The following is an 18,060-nucleotide window of genomic DNA, read 5'->3' as shown; positions in this document are numbered from 1 at the left end:
CCTGTCCTAACCCAGAGCTGGAACTTGGGGGTGGCCTCTCTTAACTTCTGCCTCTTGCTGGACCCTCTCCCAGTGGAACAGGCACCTCAGCAATGAGGGCACACCTCTCATTGGCTGGTTTCTCATAAGACTCAAGAGACAAGAGGGAGTCTTAAGGAGTTGGTTTGACAACATTTTCTTAAGTAAGTACACAAGTTGAATAAATGGGAACATTTCCACGGCCGGGTCCAATTGATCAATGTGAAGTCACTTGGGATTCTTGAGCACATTTAGCTCGTCAGTCCGTATCTGATTTCTTTTTCTTTGCATTTTTTAATATACTTTTATTGATTTCAGAGAGGAAGGGAGAGGGAGCGAGATATAGAAACGTCAATGATGAGAGAGAATCATTGATCAGCTGCCTCCTGCATGCCCCCTACTGGGAATTGAGTGTCCACAACCCAGGCATGTGCTCCTGAAGGGAATCGAACCCGGGACCCTTCCGTCCTCAGGCTGACACTCTATCCACTGAGCCAAACCAGCCAGGGCCTTTCTTTTTTAATTACAGGACAAAAGCCATCTGCAGAGGCACTCCTTCATCTTTAAATTGAGCCCTTCACTTTTCTCATCCCAGTCTCCAAGGCTAGATACCCAGACACAGTTTTAAGAACATACACTACCATGAGGTGATCCTTTCTCTGGAAGGTAAAGAGAAGGGTCTCTTCTCTCCAGGGGTCTCCCATTCTACAATCTCGGGGCTGCCTCAGTGGTACGGGGCCTCTGCTGATTGCTCTCAGAGTTGGCCTTCTACAACCACCCCCGCAACACCTTCCCCCCCCTCCCCGCCCCCACTCCTGTATGGCAAGGGATCAGGCTCTGTCAGAAAACCTCGTTCTTCCTGAGCGGCTGCAGAACCTGAGAAGATGAAAGAGACAGATTTCCCAGAAACTGCACCCACAAGCTCGGGGGGCCTTCACAAGCTGGAGCTGTACCAGGTGACTCTCCTACCTGAGGGCCAAGCAGGACAAGCCATCAGCGCTGCTGTTCATTCTATGCACTAAGGCTGTGGTCGGCAAACTGCGGCTCGAGAGCCACATGCGGCTCTTACACAAAACACCACGGCCTGGGCGAGTCTATTTTGAAGACGTGACGTTAGAAGAAGTTTAAGTTTAAAAAATGTGGCTCTCGAAAGAAATTTCAATCGTCGTGCTGTTGATATTTGGCTCTGTGGACTAATGAGTTTGCCGACCACTGCCCTAGGCAATGTACCCGAGTCACCTTCATTCACTGATCTGATCAACATGATGGTGTGGGGCATCTCTCTGCCAGGCACCATATTCTGTCCTGGGGCTACAACAATGAAAAGACAAGGTTTCTGCCTCCAGGAACTCAACATCTAGTGGGGCAACAAAGAAGTCTCCATTCCTTCTTCCTCACCCGCCACCCCCACCCAGCCCTGTAGCCCCGATATCGGGAGGTGAGACACGATGGGTTGAGTCAAGTTGGAAAAACTGTTGGGTTGGGCTGTTGACTACCGTGTTGGCTAAGAACCCAGTAGAATCTGAGAAGTTTAGAATTTGCAGCAATTGTGACCGTCTCAGAGGACCTTCTATGTAGCACTGTTTGGAGGGGGGAATCGTCTAGGCTCTTAGTAAGGGACAAGCTTATAAAAAGAAGTTAAAACAGTCATAAAGCTGGATATACTTCCTGCTCCCCTGGAGAAAGGAAAGGTGCAAGTAGAAAAAGATGCAGGCAGCAGAGATTTAGGCTGGGACAGGCAGCCAAACGGAGAAAGTGTGATCCCAGGTCTCCGTGCAAGGGCCCTGAGGCCTGGGCCAGGGGCTGGGGGGGGACTGTGACCACCTGCCCTTTTCTGGCTGGAGAAGTATAGAAGGCAAGCAGAGAGGTACGTAAGTAGACTAAACTCACGCAAACCCCAGCCAACCCCTTTCCCTGCCAACAACAACTTAGTGCCAAGAGGCTGGGTCTGGTTGCACCTGGTTGGGTCTGGTCAGATCTGGTCAGGCATGGAGCTCAAATACTGCCCAAGCCCTTATGTGAACTAGTAGTCGACACAGAGACCTGAGTTCACGTCCCAGCATTGCAAGTCTCTTGCCTTGCTTCAAAAACCTCTGACTCTCTTTAGGCTTCAACTTCCTCACGTATAAACTGGGGAGCATTATCAGTACTTACCATGGGGTGTTGTGAGGACTAAATAACTTGCGTAAAGCACTTAAAGGGTGCCCAGCAGAAGTGGGGGCTCAATATTTGTTAACTATCGTTATCAGCTACATGGAGTCTCTCCCAACCCTCCCAATAAAAGTGGCCTCTGCTTCACAGTCTAACTTTATCTTTCAATTTCTGCCCTTGATGGAAAGATCCCTGTTCCATTCACACCCATAGCCTCCAGTAAGAATTCAAATGATGAGTGAGAATTCAAATGAGAGAGGGGAGAAAAAGAGAGAACTTAGAAGGGTGTCTATTGGCAGAAGACACAACTACCACCAGCTACCAAAACACAGTGAGTTGCTGGAGCTTGCGGTTGAGCTTGCTGGTGAGAGGGATGTGAACTTGAAAGACAGACTTATCCAAGTGTGGTCCCTGGGCACCACCGAGACCTAAGGAATGAGACTCTGAGTTTTGACACGGGGACGCCTTTGCACCCTAAACTTGAGAAGCGCCGGATAGACCAGCGCTTCTCAATCTTGGCCACACACAGGACTCATCGAAGGAGCTTTTAAAAATCCTGATGCCAGGTTGTAGCCCAGAACAATTAGAGTTTTTGTTTACTTTTGCAGCTCACTCGGTTATTCCAATACACAGCCCAGGTGAGAGCCATTGGGCTAGGCCAGCGATTTTCAACTCTTTTCATCTCATGGCACATAAAGTCATGACTAAAATTCTGTGGCACACCAAAAAATACATATTTTGCCGATCTGACCACAAAATCGGTATAATTTTGACTCATTCACACTCGATGGCTATTATGGTGGCTGTTGCCATTATTTTTATTTTTTAGTCTAAGGCCGTGGTCGGCAAACTGCGGCTCGCGAGCCACATGCGGCTCTTTGGCCCCTTGAGGGTGGCTCTTCCACAAAATACCACGGCCTGGGCGAGTCTATTTTGAAGAAGTGGCGTTAGAAGAAGTTTAAGTTTAAAAAATTTGGCTCTCAGAAGAAATTTCAATCGTTGTACTGTTGCTATTTGGCTCTGTTGACTAACGAGTTTGCCGACCACTGGTCTAAGGGAAGAGAGGTCAGTGCCCCTGGCTACATAGCCAGGTATTGCATGTTTTAAAAATTCTTGCAGCGCACCGGTTGAAAATGACTGGTCTGGCCCAACCCTCCAATTTACAGGTCAAGAAACGACGGCCCAGAGGGATCAACGGACCTGCCCAGGGTCACACAGCAAGAAAGGGGCCAGAGCTGGGGACTGGAGCTCCAGCCCTCCGACCCCCGGGCTCGCTCCCCGCAGCAGAGTCTGGGAAATGGGGTGAGGTGAGGGAGCCCCAGGCTTCCCTTTCTGGCTTGGCGTCTTCATGATTGGGTCCTAAGACATGAGTGGCCGTGGGCCTCTGAATTCCCCGGTGCACTGTGTCCGCGGGGGCCTCCCGCTCTGAGGCAGCAGGCCCAGGAGCCGGGGCCAGGGAGGAGGCCGCTCCCCCACACTCTCATCCAGCCAGCCTGGCCCTGCCATTCCCACCACCACCCCCCTGTCTTCCCAGAGACACAGCCACCCAGGGACTGTCCCGCCACCCAGGTGGCACCTTTCTCAGAACTCAGGTGAGGTTTCTGAGCCCCCACAGCCTCAGCTCCTACCTCCTCTCAGAACTGGGACAGGCCCGTTCTCAAGTCAGCAACCACGACAGACAGTCTCGAAACCATCGGGGCCAGAGGCTCCCCCGTGACTTGTTTTTGCTCTCTTGTCAGACCTCTGATGGTCTCCGGTTTCTGACTTTTTCTGGTGTGTTTTGAAGTGGCTTTTTGTTATTCTGCCTCGGCTCACTCACCTTTCTCAGCCTCTCCGCCGTGGAAAACACTCAGCCCTGCTCTGCTGGCCGCCGCGCCTGGATTCCATGTCAACAGCTCGCCGGGTGGCCTGCCCAGGCTCCCAGCCCGTGGAAAGAATTATGTGGCACAAAGCTGGCCCAAGTTCAAGGAGGAGGACAGGGTAGGCCAAGGAAGCAGAGCAGCTTTCTAGGCACACAGTCACCGATGGCCCGGCAGGTCTGTTCCAGGCACACAGTCACCGATGGCCGGGCAGGTCTGTTCCAGGCACACAGTCACCGATGGCCCGGCAGGTCTGTTCCAGGCACAGTCACCGATGGCCCGGCAGGTCTGTTCCAGGCACACAGTCACCGATGGCCCGGCAGGTCTGTTCCAGGCACACAGTCACCGATGGCCGGGCAGGTCTGCTCTAGGCACAGTCACCGATGGCCCGGCAGGTCTGTTCCAGGCACACAGTCACCGATGGCCGGGCAGGTCTGTTCCAGGCACAGTCACCGATGGCCGGGCAGGTCTGTTCCAGGCACACAGTCACCGATGGCCGGGCAGGTCTGTTCTAGGCACAGTCACCGATGGCCGGGCAGGTCTGCTCTAGGCACACCGTGACTGCAGGCCCGGAGCAGGTCAGCACAGGGACCCTCTCCTTCCATGAGCATCAGGCCTGCTCTAAGGAGGGCGCACGCCTGCCAGGTGTCTCTCTGGTCTCCTCTGCTGAGAACTGAGGGGTAGATCTAGAGCTACACTGTCTAGTATGGCAGCCCCTAACCGCACAGGGCTATGGAGCACTGAACATGTGGCTCGTGTGACTAAGCAACTGAATTTTTCACCTCATTTTCTTTTATTTAATGTTAATTAAACTTAAATAGCTACATGTGGACAGCAGTGGTTCTCAAAGTAGAATCACCTGGGGAGATGGAAGGCCCTGCGATGCCCCGACCCATCCTGGACGTCTCCGTTGATTGGCATCAGGTGCGGACTAAGCTGAGCATCGCTGGTGTGAGTTTGGAAAGCTCCACAGGTGACTCTAATGCGCAGCCAAGTTTGAGACCCTCTGGCCCACAGGACTGCCAGCAGCTCTTCCGACTCTGGCTTCCTGTATTTTTATTTGGTTTCTACAACTTTCAAAATTTGAGGACCAAGGAGTCCATGTTCTAAGCAGAATATATGTTCATTGCAGAACATTCAGAGAAGAAAAAAAAAAGGAAGGTTAAAATCCCACCACCCAAATAAAAGGTTAAACATTTAGGCGTAAATGCTTCCAGGTGTTTCCTCATGGATATATCCTTACGGTTTCTTCAAAGTTGGAATCACACTTTCTATTTTATAATTGGATTTTGTCATTTTGCTTTTTTTGGTTAACAAGTATTCATATACCATCCACTGGAATAGCTACATGATATTCTATCACATATGTCAACCACAATTTAAACAAATCCATATTAATATTAGTCCCAATTTTGCTATTGTATTTTAAAAAAGCATTGCTATGAATATAATGATAGCAATATCTTTATGCAAAGCCATTCACTAACCCCTTAGGAAGAAAAGAAAGGAGAGGGATGAGGAGGGGAAGAAAAAGAAAAGAAAAGAATATGCTCAAAACGCATACAAAATTCTAAGTAATTCAAATTACTCTCCAGAAAAGTTGAACCTGGTTACATTCCTGCCAACAGGAGGTGAGAGTACCTGCTTTTATGCATGCTGACATTGGAGATTGAGATTTTCGAATTTAACACGTTTTTTAAAACCCCAAAGACTCCTTGTTGTGAAGTTCAGCACATCCTTCGTGAGCACCATGAACCACGTGCTGCCTGAGGTACTGGGGACAGAGATGGGACTACATCACAGCCCTCTGAGATCTCAGGGAGAGGAGGAGTTCAAGGGCTTGGCTGTAAGTCAGGAAGAACAACATGGCTGCTCACTGGAGGTGCCAGAGTCACACTGTGGAGCAGAGAAGAACAGTCCGTGATTCCTCGTGGCAATGCTGGCAAGTCTGAAGGGAGGCAGTTGAGCTGGCTCCAGAAAGATGAACACAGGCTCTGGTGAACTAAGACTGAGCTATTCTCGGGGGACATCAAAGGTGTTACAACTCCTACACTTATTAACCCCCTACAGTCAGGAAGCTTGTCCTTCGATCTATCCCACAGCCCCACAGGGCAGCTTAAAACCCTTCCCTCTGGCTGTTTGCAGGGGGAACAGTAAACAACTGGTTGCATTCTCCATAAAGTCACCTTCAGAGACTTCTAGATCAATACAAATACCAAGAAGGATATCCTATGTTTCTGTTTGGATTAGTCACTCCTCTAAAAAAATAATAATAATAATAACAACCATGCCTGGCCAGTATGGCTCTGTGGTTGAGCATCAACCTATGAACCAGGAGGTCACAGTTCAATTCCCGGTTGGGGCAAATGTCCGGGTTGTGGGTTGCAGCCTCAATCCACAGTTGGAGACGTGCAGGAGGAAGCCAATCAATGATTCTCTCTCATTGATGTTTCTAGTTCTCTCTCCCTCTCTGAAATCAATAAAAATAAAAATAACAACCATGACATATAATGTCATTATGTTCATCTGAAAAATAGAGTTACAGAAGTCCAGCTCCCGGGGCAAATGTTGGGATAACTTGGATTCCTCAGGCCTCAGGTCCCAAGCTCAACTTACACACCATTCTTAGGATGGCCAATGGGAGCCTTATATAAAGGAGACAGCCAGTTCGAGTCCTGGATCTCCCACCAAGGACCATGACATCCCACCAAGGACATCTCCTTGAGCCTCTAAAACATGGGTAGTAGGAATAGTGGAAAATTAGACTTGAGGGATAGGACGCATTAAAAATAACAATAATAAGAATAACCTGTGACTCAAGTTAGCCAGCCTCTTGACTTCTATTTTCATGAGTGTCTATAACCCACCACACACACACACACACACACACACACACACACACACACACACACACCCTTTATACCAAGTCTCTGACGTACTAGCATTTCAGGAATAAGGCAAGTCCCCAAAGGTGGCCTTTCTTCAGAAGTTCACTGAAAATGAATTAAGGAACTTGCCCAGCTGTGACTCGGAGCAGGGAGGTAAGAGGGGTATGACAATCCTGGAACCTTTGAGTCTTGGGTCTCATTTTCCACCTGTTGACCGACAGTCTCCCTTTCCCTAATTCTGCCCTATTACGTCAGGGACAGAATCAAATTTCCCACCGGCCATGCCTTCACCTCCCTCTTCTCCTCCCAGCTCTGTAACACATGTCCCTGGAGAGTCCCCACATCATAACAGAACAAAAACAAAAACAACAAAGAAAAACTACCAAACCTCCCCCTTCCCACCCCCACCACTCCGCTTGGGGACGCCCACATGATGGGGGTTCTTCAACTCAAGTTTCAAATGCTTAGAAATGAAATGGCCCTTTTTTTTATTTTTCACTTCTGCTATTTACACATAAGTACCTACCAGGGACCTTTACACTCAACCCACCATAATTCAAGTCTATTTTTAGATTTCTCAGCTGTAGAAACCTACAAAATGCTCAAAATGGGCTCCGGCGATTCAGTCAACAAGAGGGAGGAGAAGGGGAGACATGAGCGCAGTTGAGAACCTGCTCGGAGCCAGGCACCCCACTGATTCCACTTCATTTCATCCTCCCAGGGACTCGTAGAAAAAACCCTGTGATCGATCACACATTGTCGGATAGTGAAACTGAGGTCTGGGGAGTTAAGCGACTCGGTCAAAATTAGACAGTCAGTGGTGGGACCTGGATTTGAAACCAGAACTTACTCAAAAGCCAAAGTTCTTTGTACCGAACCCTCCCCCTCTCCATCTTCCTTCTGTTCCACAGCAGAGACACCTTCTTTACCTGAGTGTTCACACTCTTCCTGCCTTAGGTGCCCTCACCTTGCCCTTTTCTGCTTTGGAACAAGGATAGGATCAGCCGGAGAGAAGGGTCTGGAAACGTAAGAGTCCACACACTCCAAAGCAGTGGCATAGGCCTTATTCTGACCCACGTCAGTGACAGGCTCCTTGCTCTCTGGGGATCCTGGTGGGGGCAGAGCAGAAGCGAGCTGGAACTCACTGACAGCAACATGGGAGACTGCTGGGTTTGGAGCTACACAGATCTGTGGTGGAATCCCAGCCTGAACACTTAAGGCACTTACATGTCACTAAGCCTCTCCTCCTCATCTATACATCAGCAATGATATGCCCACGTGGCAGGGTAGTTGAGAGACCTGAATGAGACTATATGAGAGAAAGGGCCCAGGCCAGATTCAGGCACATAGAAATCATCAGTAATGTTTCCTTCTCTTCCTCTCTCACCTCCTCAAGAGAGGGGTACAGGGCTGCCACCAGAGAGCCTGGCCTGAAGGGAACTCTGGTGCCTACCTCTGAGAAAGCTCAACAGACTCATGTAGGCCTGCAGGGCCTAGGCAAGAGTACCCATAGAGACCTACACACCATATGCCCAGATGTTTATATGCCAACGAAGCTAATAAACTGTTCAATAAAATGGGTTCTATTCCATTTTGAAAATATATATTTCCATAATGAAAAATATATTTCATAATCACCTAGATGGCCATGTTCAAATTTAGAATTCTCGGACTCCTGGCCCCCAGCCTGGGCTTGTAGCTCATTTTCCTTCTCTTCCTAGCCCCAGGGCTGCCAGCTAAGCTCTGTCTACATCCTCACCCCCATAAACAGCCACTTTGGGCCACTTCCTGAGCCTAAGGGTTTCTGGATCCTGGAACTTGGAACCTGACACAAAGTGGAGACACAGACCCACTTGGGCCAGTTCTTCACATGACAGGAATTCAGGTAGAAGGCTAGAGATGGGCCTCCCTCCACCTGGATCTGTGGGCAGCACTGCATTTGTGGGAGGTGCTACTTGCTTGTCACTCTAAGTGGCAATTCCTACAGTGAGCTGGAGCCACAACAGTTACCTCATCCTTCTTCCTACTCAAAGCTCCAACCCTGACATTTGGAAGGAAATTATACTTTTGACCATTTGACTCGATTTGCAATAATCCATGTCTTTCTCCACCCCTGGGACGGAAGCCAAGGAGAAGGAGCCTCTGACTTACATGCATTGGTATTTACAGGTAGAATCTCCTCTGCTCTATTTTTATACTTTGTTTTAAAAATCTTTGCTCCAGAAACTATAGACAGAAACCAGGTCTGTAGTTTCCAGAGGCTGGGGGTGGAGGAAGGGGTCGCCTATAGACGAGTATGAAGGAATTTTGGATAGGGAATAAAACTGTTACATACTGTATCATGCTTGTGGTAGTGGTTGCACAACTGTGTGCATTTGTAAAAACCCCTAGAAATTTACACTAAAATAGGTGTAAATTATATCTCAAACATTATGTAATAAAAATTCTTTCTTCAAACTACATTTTAAGAAAGGATCAGGATTTGAAAGAGGAATGTGTTCAGGCATCTATGGTGAGTAAGTGTAGTGGACATCTGTCACATTCGTAGCTTTCCATTGTCTATGGATAGCCTTTATTTCTATAGGAAACTCTCTTGTTATGGTTCTGCCTTTCCAAATAGAAATCAAGAACTCAATCTCCCAGACTCCCTTGCAGCTAGGATATGGACATGTGACCTACTCCCCACCAATCAGAAACACTCATGAAGATTTTGATTCAGAAGTGAGTAGTATATGGACCCTAGGGCTGCATTGGGGCTTCCATTTTTGCTGATGTGGTAGTAACAGAGGCTTTTTACTTTGAGGCTTTCACTGGTTGTGAAGTTAAGTTCCTGGTCACCAACTGCTGTTGTGGAAGGGAAAGAAGAGGGACAGGGGAGTTCCATTCCTTGCTCTCTGCTACTGACTGAGCCTCCTTTGGGGGAAGTTCTGAACTTCTCTGAGTCTCTATTTCCTCATTTGTAGAATGGACATCACAGTGCTTACCTCACAGAATGGTTGTGGGATTACATGAGTCAATTCAAGGTCTAGCCTACAGCAGGTGCTAAGTAAGTATTAGCTCCTGTCCTTCCTCAAACAATAGATGATCCTGGAAATTGGTGATCTGCCTCATCAGCCTGGGCACTTCCCCAGAACCCATGAGCTTTACTCAAAAGCCAAAGTTGACACCAACCTTTGGAGAGCATGGGCAGATGGCCATGCAGATAGCAAGAGATATGCTCAGTAAGCGTCCCTCTTCTTCCCAGCTCCTCCCTAGCTGGACCAAGGAGTGACCACTATTTCATGAGCTCTAGGTAGAGCTTGTTTGTGGTCAAACCAGTAGAAAATGCTTCAGTTTAATTTAATGCCCACTGGTTGAGCACCAAGAACATGCGAGGTGCTATGTTAAACACCTAAGAAATAAATAAGATGCCACTTAATTGTAACCTGATGGAGGGAGAAAGATGGATACCTGCCTCTGATACAAATTAGACTGAGAGATGCTATCATGGCATTATGAACAGCGTGCTGTGGGCATGCGGTGTAAGGAATTCTTCCGGAGGTGGGGGCTCTTTGAGCTAGGTCTTGAGTTAGAACCTAACAGGGGGAGATCCAGCAGCCAGAGACATCTTAGCCTGCGAGAAGAGCATGTGGAAAAGCCCAGGTGAATTAAAGCACTCAGTGCTTTGAGGGGAACCCACAGTTGGCCCAGAATGGTTGAAATACAAAGTGGATACATGTGGGAAGTCAGAGCTGGAGGCCAGAGCTAGTGAATGGGCTGGGTCGAGAAGGGCTTTGATTGCCACGAAGAGGGCCCAGAGGAGGGAGAGCAGCATGCGCTCCTTCAACCATTGTGAGAAGGAGCAGGGTGGTTTCAGGACTCCCCCGAGCTGTTCTTTCTGACCAGAGCTCTACTGAGATTTCCTAAATGTACACAACCTACACTTCTCTACAGCCCCTCCGGGAGATGATCAACGGGATCCCCAAATGTGTGGCCAGAGAGGACATCCAACATCATCTGGCTCAACCCCCAGAGAAGGAAACAAGAGAGGAGGGGCTTCTGGACACTTGTCTGGCTGAGCTGAGACTGGAACCCCACACTTTCCCACCAAAACCAACAGTCTCAAGCGAAGCAAGCATCAAGACACCTGGGCTTTCTAATAACGAAAACGCACCAACTCCATAGTGAAATATGCAGGATTGGCCCAGTGATGGGCTCATTCGGGGGGTGGGGCAGGAGTGGGCATTCGATTTCTCACTTCCCATTCATCACTTGCCACGAGACCAACATCATTTCTTGCCCCTGCTTTCACTACACAGGCTATTTCAGTGCAAGTTTTCCATGGCCCTTGCCACCTTGCTTTAGAAGTCAACACCAGTTTCACTGAGGGACAAAGAGAACCATGGGGACTCTGTGCAACCCTCAGCCCCAGAAAAAGTCTCTGGCTTGGAGCTATTGGGGACAGTAGGACATTGTGGTCAACCCCCTCCCCCCGAGTTGGCAGAAACTAGAATGGCATGAGGTTTTACTGAGCAATTCTGGAAGAATAACTTGCTCCCTTACCTTCCCTTTCACCTGCCTGCAGACTCCCATCCTCACCTGCCCCCATCCCCTTCCCTCGGGGAGCTTGGCGACATGAAAAACACAGACCTATAAACCCTTCCTCTTGATGCCCAAAAATGAACCCACGCAGCAAAACAGGAAGCATCTTCTTGTCAAGGCAAACTCATTGTGTTCTCTGTGCACGCGCGTCCTGACAAGTGGCAGGAAACCGCCACCCGGCCGTGGCAACAGGTGTGAGGGTGACCTGAGGCTTCCCGCTAGCCTGTGCCCAGGCAGCCTTCCCTTTTCTTCATCCTGGCGAGCTGCCCACTTCATCCCTGCAGCCTGACAAGCCCCTCGCCTCTCACCTGTTGGTCCTTTCCCTCTTGGTGGCCCAAGTTCTGATCAAGACTTTAAAAGGTTGTAAACTCTAAAAAGATTATAGTCTCTAGATATAATTCCTAATACTCACCAGCCAGCATAAAATATACACATATGCTGAACTTCAAAGAGCTTCTTTTCTAGATTGTTCTGATGACAAAAATTCTAGGTAAGTTCAAAGCAGAACCTTCCTCAAATTTGGAGCATCCCTGTCTGGCGGGGGCCCTAAATCTAGGCCAAATCTGCCTGCTGGGTTGCCCAGCCACTCTCCTTGGCATCACATGGGAATAGATTGTACCCAAGTGAAATAAAACGGGTTAGAGGTAGAGGGAGGGGTTAAGAGGTGTGACCTTAGACTTTGCCCATTGAATTACAAGCCCAGAGAGACTGGGAGCCAAAGGAAACTCTAGGTAGAGCCCAGAAATTGGCACTTTGACCAGAGCTCCATGAGCAGGAAAGGCAGGACTGGGTTTCTGGGTCTGCTTCCTTCTTTGGATCTCTCCAGATCAGAGACCTTCTCTAGAAGGTCTTTGTTCTTTCCGGCCCTGTTCAAGACTTGCCCTGTTTTGTCTTAGGATAACAGGAGGCTGAGTTTATGGTAGGCTAAATCACGTGCTTGTTTTTCTCCTAGGTGACCAAGTGGTCACAGTTGGACTGAATGACTATGAAGATTTCTTCCGGGTTCTGATCCCTGCTCCTTCTCAGAAACCTTTGCTCATGAGCAGGACTTCCCCAAAGACAGTGCGCACATTTTCAGAGAACACGGAGCCTCATCTGAGGGCATCTTTTTCCAGGCAGGACAGAACAGCCATGGCCTGAGCCCTTCAGGTCATGCCTAGCGTCAGCCTGGCAAGATGGAAAAAGTCCCTTAGCTTGAAGTCAAAGCTCAAGCCACTTCTTCTCTTCGAAGTCTCTGTTTCCTCAAATTAGAAAATTGAAACCTACCGAACAGCAACTCTGTGGGTTAAAGGAGATAAGATACAAGAATGTACTTAGAAATGTGGAAGCCCCATACACATGTGGAGACATTGTTTTCTATGAGCTGACAATGCTCTCTGGTCAGTAGTTGACCAGGGCTTATTGCAAGGAGGCCAAGTTTAACAGGGTGGCTCTCCCTGGCTCCTGAACTCTCAAATAGAGCGATTCTGAGAAAGTAGGCAAACTGTCTAACGTCAGCCTTGACACTTGCTACAGGTCACTCACCAACACCCTCCTCTCTTTGCCTGGTTCACTCCTACGTCCCATAAACGCCACTTTTCCCACGGTCTTCCCGATTCCCCTCCTATGTGCTCCTACGGTGGGTTGGGCTTTGCCAGTCCCCCAACATTCGCTCTTACTACATTGTTCTGTAATCTTGTCTTCTGTTTTTAACTATTATGAATTATTTAATACATAAAGTTTCAAAGAATAATACAGGGAGACCTTGGTCCACCACAAACAAAGCTTTATCAGCATAGTTGACGCTCCTGGATTTTCTTTTCCATTGGTACCCTCCTCTTTCCCCATCCTGAATTTAATGCTCACCTTCCCAAGCATGCTTTTACACTTTTAGTGCTTCTGAGTAATTGCCGCTTTATTTTTCTATCTCCTCCACTGTCACGGAATGAATGTGTGTGTCCCCTCAAATTCACATGTTGAAGCCCTAACAACACCCAGAGTGGTTGCATTTCCAGACGGGACCCCTAAGGAAGTTGTTAAGCTAAGTAAGGTGATAAGAGTGGGGCCCTGATTCAACAGAATGGATGTTCTTAGAAGAAGAGACACCAGAGAGCTCACTTTTTCTCTCTGTCTCAACCCTTGCACATGGGCAAAAAGGCCATGTAAGGACAGGTGAGAAGGCAGCCATTTACAAGCCAGGGGAAAAAGGCTGACCCAGCTGGACCTTAATCTGGAATTTCCAAGCTTCAGAACTGTGAGAAAATCAATTTTTGTTGTGTAAGCCAATCGGCCTGTGGTATTTTGTTACTGACTAATACACCCATCATGCTCGATGTGAACTTGGTGAGGCCAGGGAGCATGGGTGTTCACCTCTGTATCTGTAGAGTCCCGCGCTGTGCCTGCCATAGGAGAGCTCATCAAATACTTGTTGAATGAAGTCATTGCAGAAGCAAAACAGGTGTCCTAGGCCCATTCCCTGAGAGCAGGGTGTTCTCTGCTGTGCCATGATGCAGGTCCTGTTCAAGCTGCTGCCGAGACCAGGATCTGCAGTCAGCTCCCAACAAAGGAAATTGAGAAGAAAGAGAAAGGCGCTCCCAGGAAAGAGGTGGAGAAAGTGGTGGAATCTTAGGAAAAAGTTGAAGTCATTTCATCAATCAATCAATCAGTAGTAGGCATCCAGTGTTGAACAGCCTCCATTTCCGTAAGGCAATCAAAACAGAACCAAGGCCAGGGGGTCCAGAGATGCTCCAGGAATGAGCAAGCACAATGCATTTGCCTCTTTTATGGGCATGTCCTTGGTTCAGACATGTGGGAGGATCCATGGCGCTTCAATTGTAGAATATGAAACCGAGAGCACGCCTTTCCTTATAAAACAAAGCGCATCCTCCGCACAGCCTGGACGTGATGGTGCCTGCTCTCATAAACCCTTGAGCATCGATAAGGGACTTCACTTCTCAAGTCGCTGCTCTGACTTTTAAGGTTCTCCAGGGTGAGGAGGCAGCAGTCTCAAGGAGCTGGCTTCTAGTCCCTTGCTAGGCATGCAACACACACTCTTAACAGGGTGGATGAGTCAGAACCTTCACTTCTCAAGTCCCTGCTCTGACTTTTAAGGTTCTCCAGTCTCAAGGAGCTGGCTTCTAGTCCCTTGCTAGGCATGCAACACACGCTCTTAACAGGATGGATGAGACAGAACCTTCTGTGATAGAGGATATCACCCATTATTGAACTATGCCAAACTACATTTTTTAAAAATCTGTTTTTAAAATCACAGCACTAATTGGGGGCAATGAAAAGACTACCATAAAAGTACATGGCACAATCTTGTTTTAAAGAAGCACAAAGACTATTCTAGAATAGAAAGTAGTTCACATGCCATTGCTGTACATGCCAATTTGGGCGTTGCTGAAGTTAAGTGCTGTGGGAGTTCAGAGGAGGGAGCACAGGGAAGGTAGGCCTGCCTGGGCCTACAAGATGGGACGGGATTTGACAAGTCTTACTGGGTTCCTCTCACACTGGCCCTCTCACAGAGAGTGGATTCACAGCCACTAACTGCACGCTAACAGACTGAGGGGGAGCTCACAGTCAGTGTTGAGAAGTATTAGGACATCCCCATTGTCCACCTCAGAGACCAGCTCAGAAACGAAAACTAAACACTCCCAGGCCAAGGTGTGCAATGTCCACGCAACCAGAGTTGGAGGGGTTGGGAAGGACAGTAAGAGGAGGAAAAGGGTCTGGGTTGGGCACCACCACTTGGCATCCAGCTGAGACTGCTGAGATTAGAATCGGGAGCAGCCCTTTATCCCCCTGACAACATGGTGCATCTACCACAAAGCCCTCCAGTCTTGCCCCGGGTACTGTGGACACTCTTGACATGGAACCTTCTATAAGGGCCTATACCAGCTGGAGAACCAAGAAAATCCTTGAGGATAATGAGGAATATCCGGAGAAGAAAGCCTGGAGCTTACATGGTCCAATTCCACTACTTTTTAGATGGGTATCCAAGAACCAGAGAGAGAAAGTGACTTGCCCAGGGTCTCATAGTCAGTTATAGCAGAGGCAAGGCTGAAACACGGGTCTTCTGCCTCTAAGATCATTTTTTCTTAGAAGCACCTGGCACATGAAAAAGGGCTTCAGGAGGAAGATTCTGGAATAGTTCCAAACTGAAGTTGCTCTGCTCCTCCTGACCAACACCCTGCCCAGATATAACCCATGAAAGTCCTTCCCACCTAGTTCAAGAGATTGCTGATATTCCTAAAAGCCCGTGAGCTAGAGGGGAGGTTCAGTGAGGCTTCTCGTGTCCCTATCAGGGAATTTGGAATAACAGAGAGTGCTTAAGCAGTGGTCAGGATGCCACGAGAAAGTCCTGCACTTCATACTCTCAGATGCCAAAGTTTAGATATCTCCTAGGTCCATGGTCGGCAAACTGCGGCTCGCAAACCACATGCGGCTCTTTGGCCCCTTGAGTGTGGCTCTTCCACAAAATACCACGACCTGGCTGAGTCTATTTTGAAGTAGTGGCGTTAGAAGAAGTTTAAGTTTAAAAAATTTGGCTCTCAAAAGAAATTTCAATCGTTGTACTGTTGATATTTGGCTCTGTTGACTAATGAGTTTGCCAACCACTGTCCTAGGTGGTCCAATCTCTTCACTTTACACTTGAGAAAACTGAGGCCCAGAGAAGAGAGTCGATTTATCCAAGGTCATGTAGGGAGCTGGTAAAGAGCTAAGCTCACTGCACTACATCCCAACTGGATGTTTTTCATAACTCTGGGGATAGGAAAAGCTACCTATTTGTCCATCTCTCTTCCAGCCCTATGCAATCTTGGATTTTCTTCCCATGTTTTAAGCATAGCCTCATGTCAAGCTTGGTCTTCATCCTAACTGTAGACAACAGGGTTGTAATTTAACCTTAACTTTTTTTATACCTTAAACTCCCTGGGGACAGGAATCACCTTGTATTAGTCATGGCTGAAGCAAGCAATATCTTTTTTTAAAATATATTTTATTGATTTTTTACAGAGAGGAAGGGAGAGGGATAGAGAGTTAGAAACATCGATCAGCTGCCTCCCACACACTCCCCACTGGGTATGTGCCCGCAACCAAGGTACATGCCCTTGACCGGAACCGAACCTGGGACCCTTGAGTCCGCAGGCCGACGCTCTATCCACTGAGCCAAATCAGCTAGGGCACAAGCAAGATCCTTCTAGGTATTTTAAACAAAAGGAATTTGACGGAGGGAGCTAGTTATACAGGTGATGGGTGATGGAAGAACTAAGAAGTCAAACAAGGGCTGGTAGGGTCAACCAGAGATTAGTACCAGCAGGAAGTTGATACTAATCATCCCTAGAACGAGAGGGACACAGGAAGAAGGTAGTTTTACCAGAGACCAGAAACTAGGGCAGGATCTGGAGCCAAGGTGAGGGTTACCCATCAGATACTGGCTGGGGATACCACTGGAAGCAGAGAGAGGAAAGAAACATCCTAGTGATGGGAAAATATATACCATGCAAACAGTACCCGAAAAGGAAAGCCTATGCTAATATCAAACAAAGATAGATTTTAAGACAAAAATTACTTTTTGAGAGATAAAGGAGGACATTTTATAAGGATAAAAGGGTCAATACATGACGAAGATATGATAAGTAAGCATATATGCACCTACACAACAGAGCCCAAGAAAATATCCAAAGCAAACACTGTCAGCATTGAAGAAAGAAATAAGAAATACACACAATTTAACAACCATCGTGAAAGACTCCAATACCCTTTAAATAATGGATACAACTAGGTAATAATCAACGAGGAAATAGAAGACTTGAACAACACCGTGAAGAAACTGGACCTAACAAATATACATCTATAGAATACTTCACCCAACATTAGCAGAATGCACATTCTTCTCAGGTGTACATAGAACATTCTCCAGGATAGACCATATGTTAGGACATAAAAAAATCTCAACACATTTTTAAAAATTGGGATCATACAAAGTACATTCTTTGACCACAATCAATAAAAGGAGGAAATTTGAAGAATTCACAACACACTCACTCCTAAATAATCAATGGGTCAAAGAAGACTCACAAGGGAAATTAGAAAATACTTTGAGATGAATGAAGATGAAAACACAACATATCAAAACCTATGAGATGTAGCTAAAGCAGTGCTTAGAGAGAAATTTAGAGCTATAAATGCCTATATTAATAAAAAAAAAAGAAAGGTCTCAATAAAGAACCCAATCTTTCAACCTAAGAAATCAGAAAAAACAAACTAAACCTAAATCAAGCATAAGGAAGGAAATAATAAAGACTAGAATGGAAATAGATGAACTAGAGAATTTTGGAAAGAAGGAGAAAATCAATAAAACCAAAAGTTGGTAAGGGAAAAGATCAGCAAAATTGACAAACCTTCAACTGATACCAAAATCACACAAACGCATCACAAGAACATAAAACTACATTTGAGCATATCCCTTCTCTTCTACTATCCATCATCTGTCAGAGCCTCTCTTTGGTCAAACCTACCCAGAAGCCAGAGGGCAAAGCAGTTTGGGAAATGTAGTTCCCTGTGACACTGAGCAGGGCAAG

This window comes from Eptesicus fuscus, chromosome 20, assembly GCF_027574615.1.
Source record: "Eptesicus fuscus isolate TK198812 chromosome 20, DD_ASM_mEF_20220401, whole genome shotgun sequence".
NCBI lineage: Eukaryota > Metazoa > Chordata > Mammalia > Chiroptera > Vespertilionidae > Eptesicus > Eptesicus fuscus.
The sequence above is the reverse complement of the archived record's forward strand: the minus strand, read 5'-3'. Positions refer to the sequence as shown.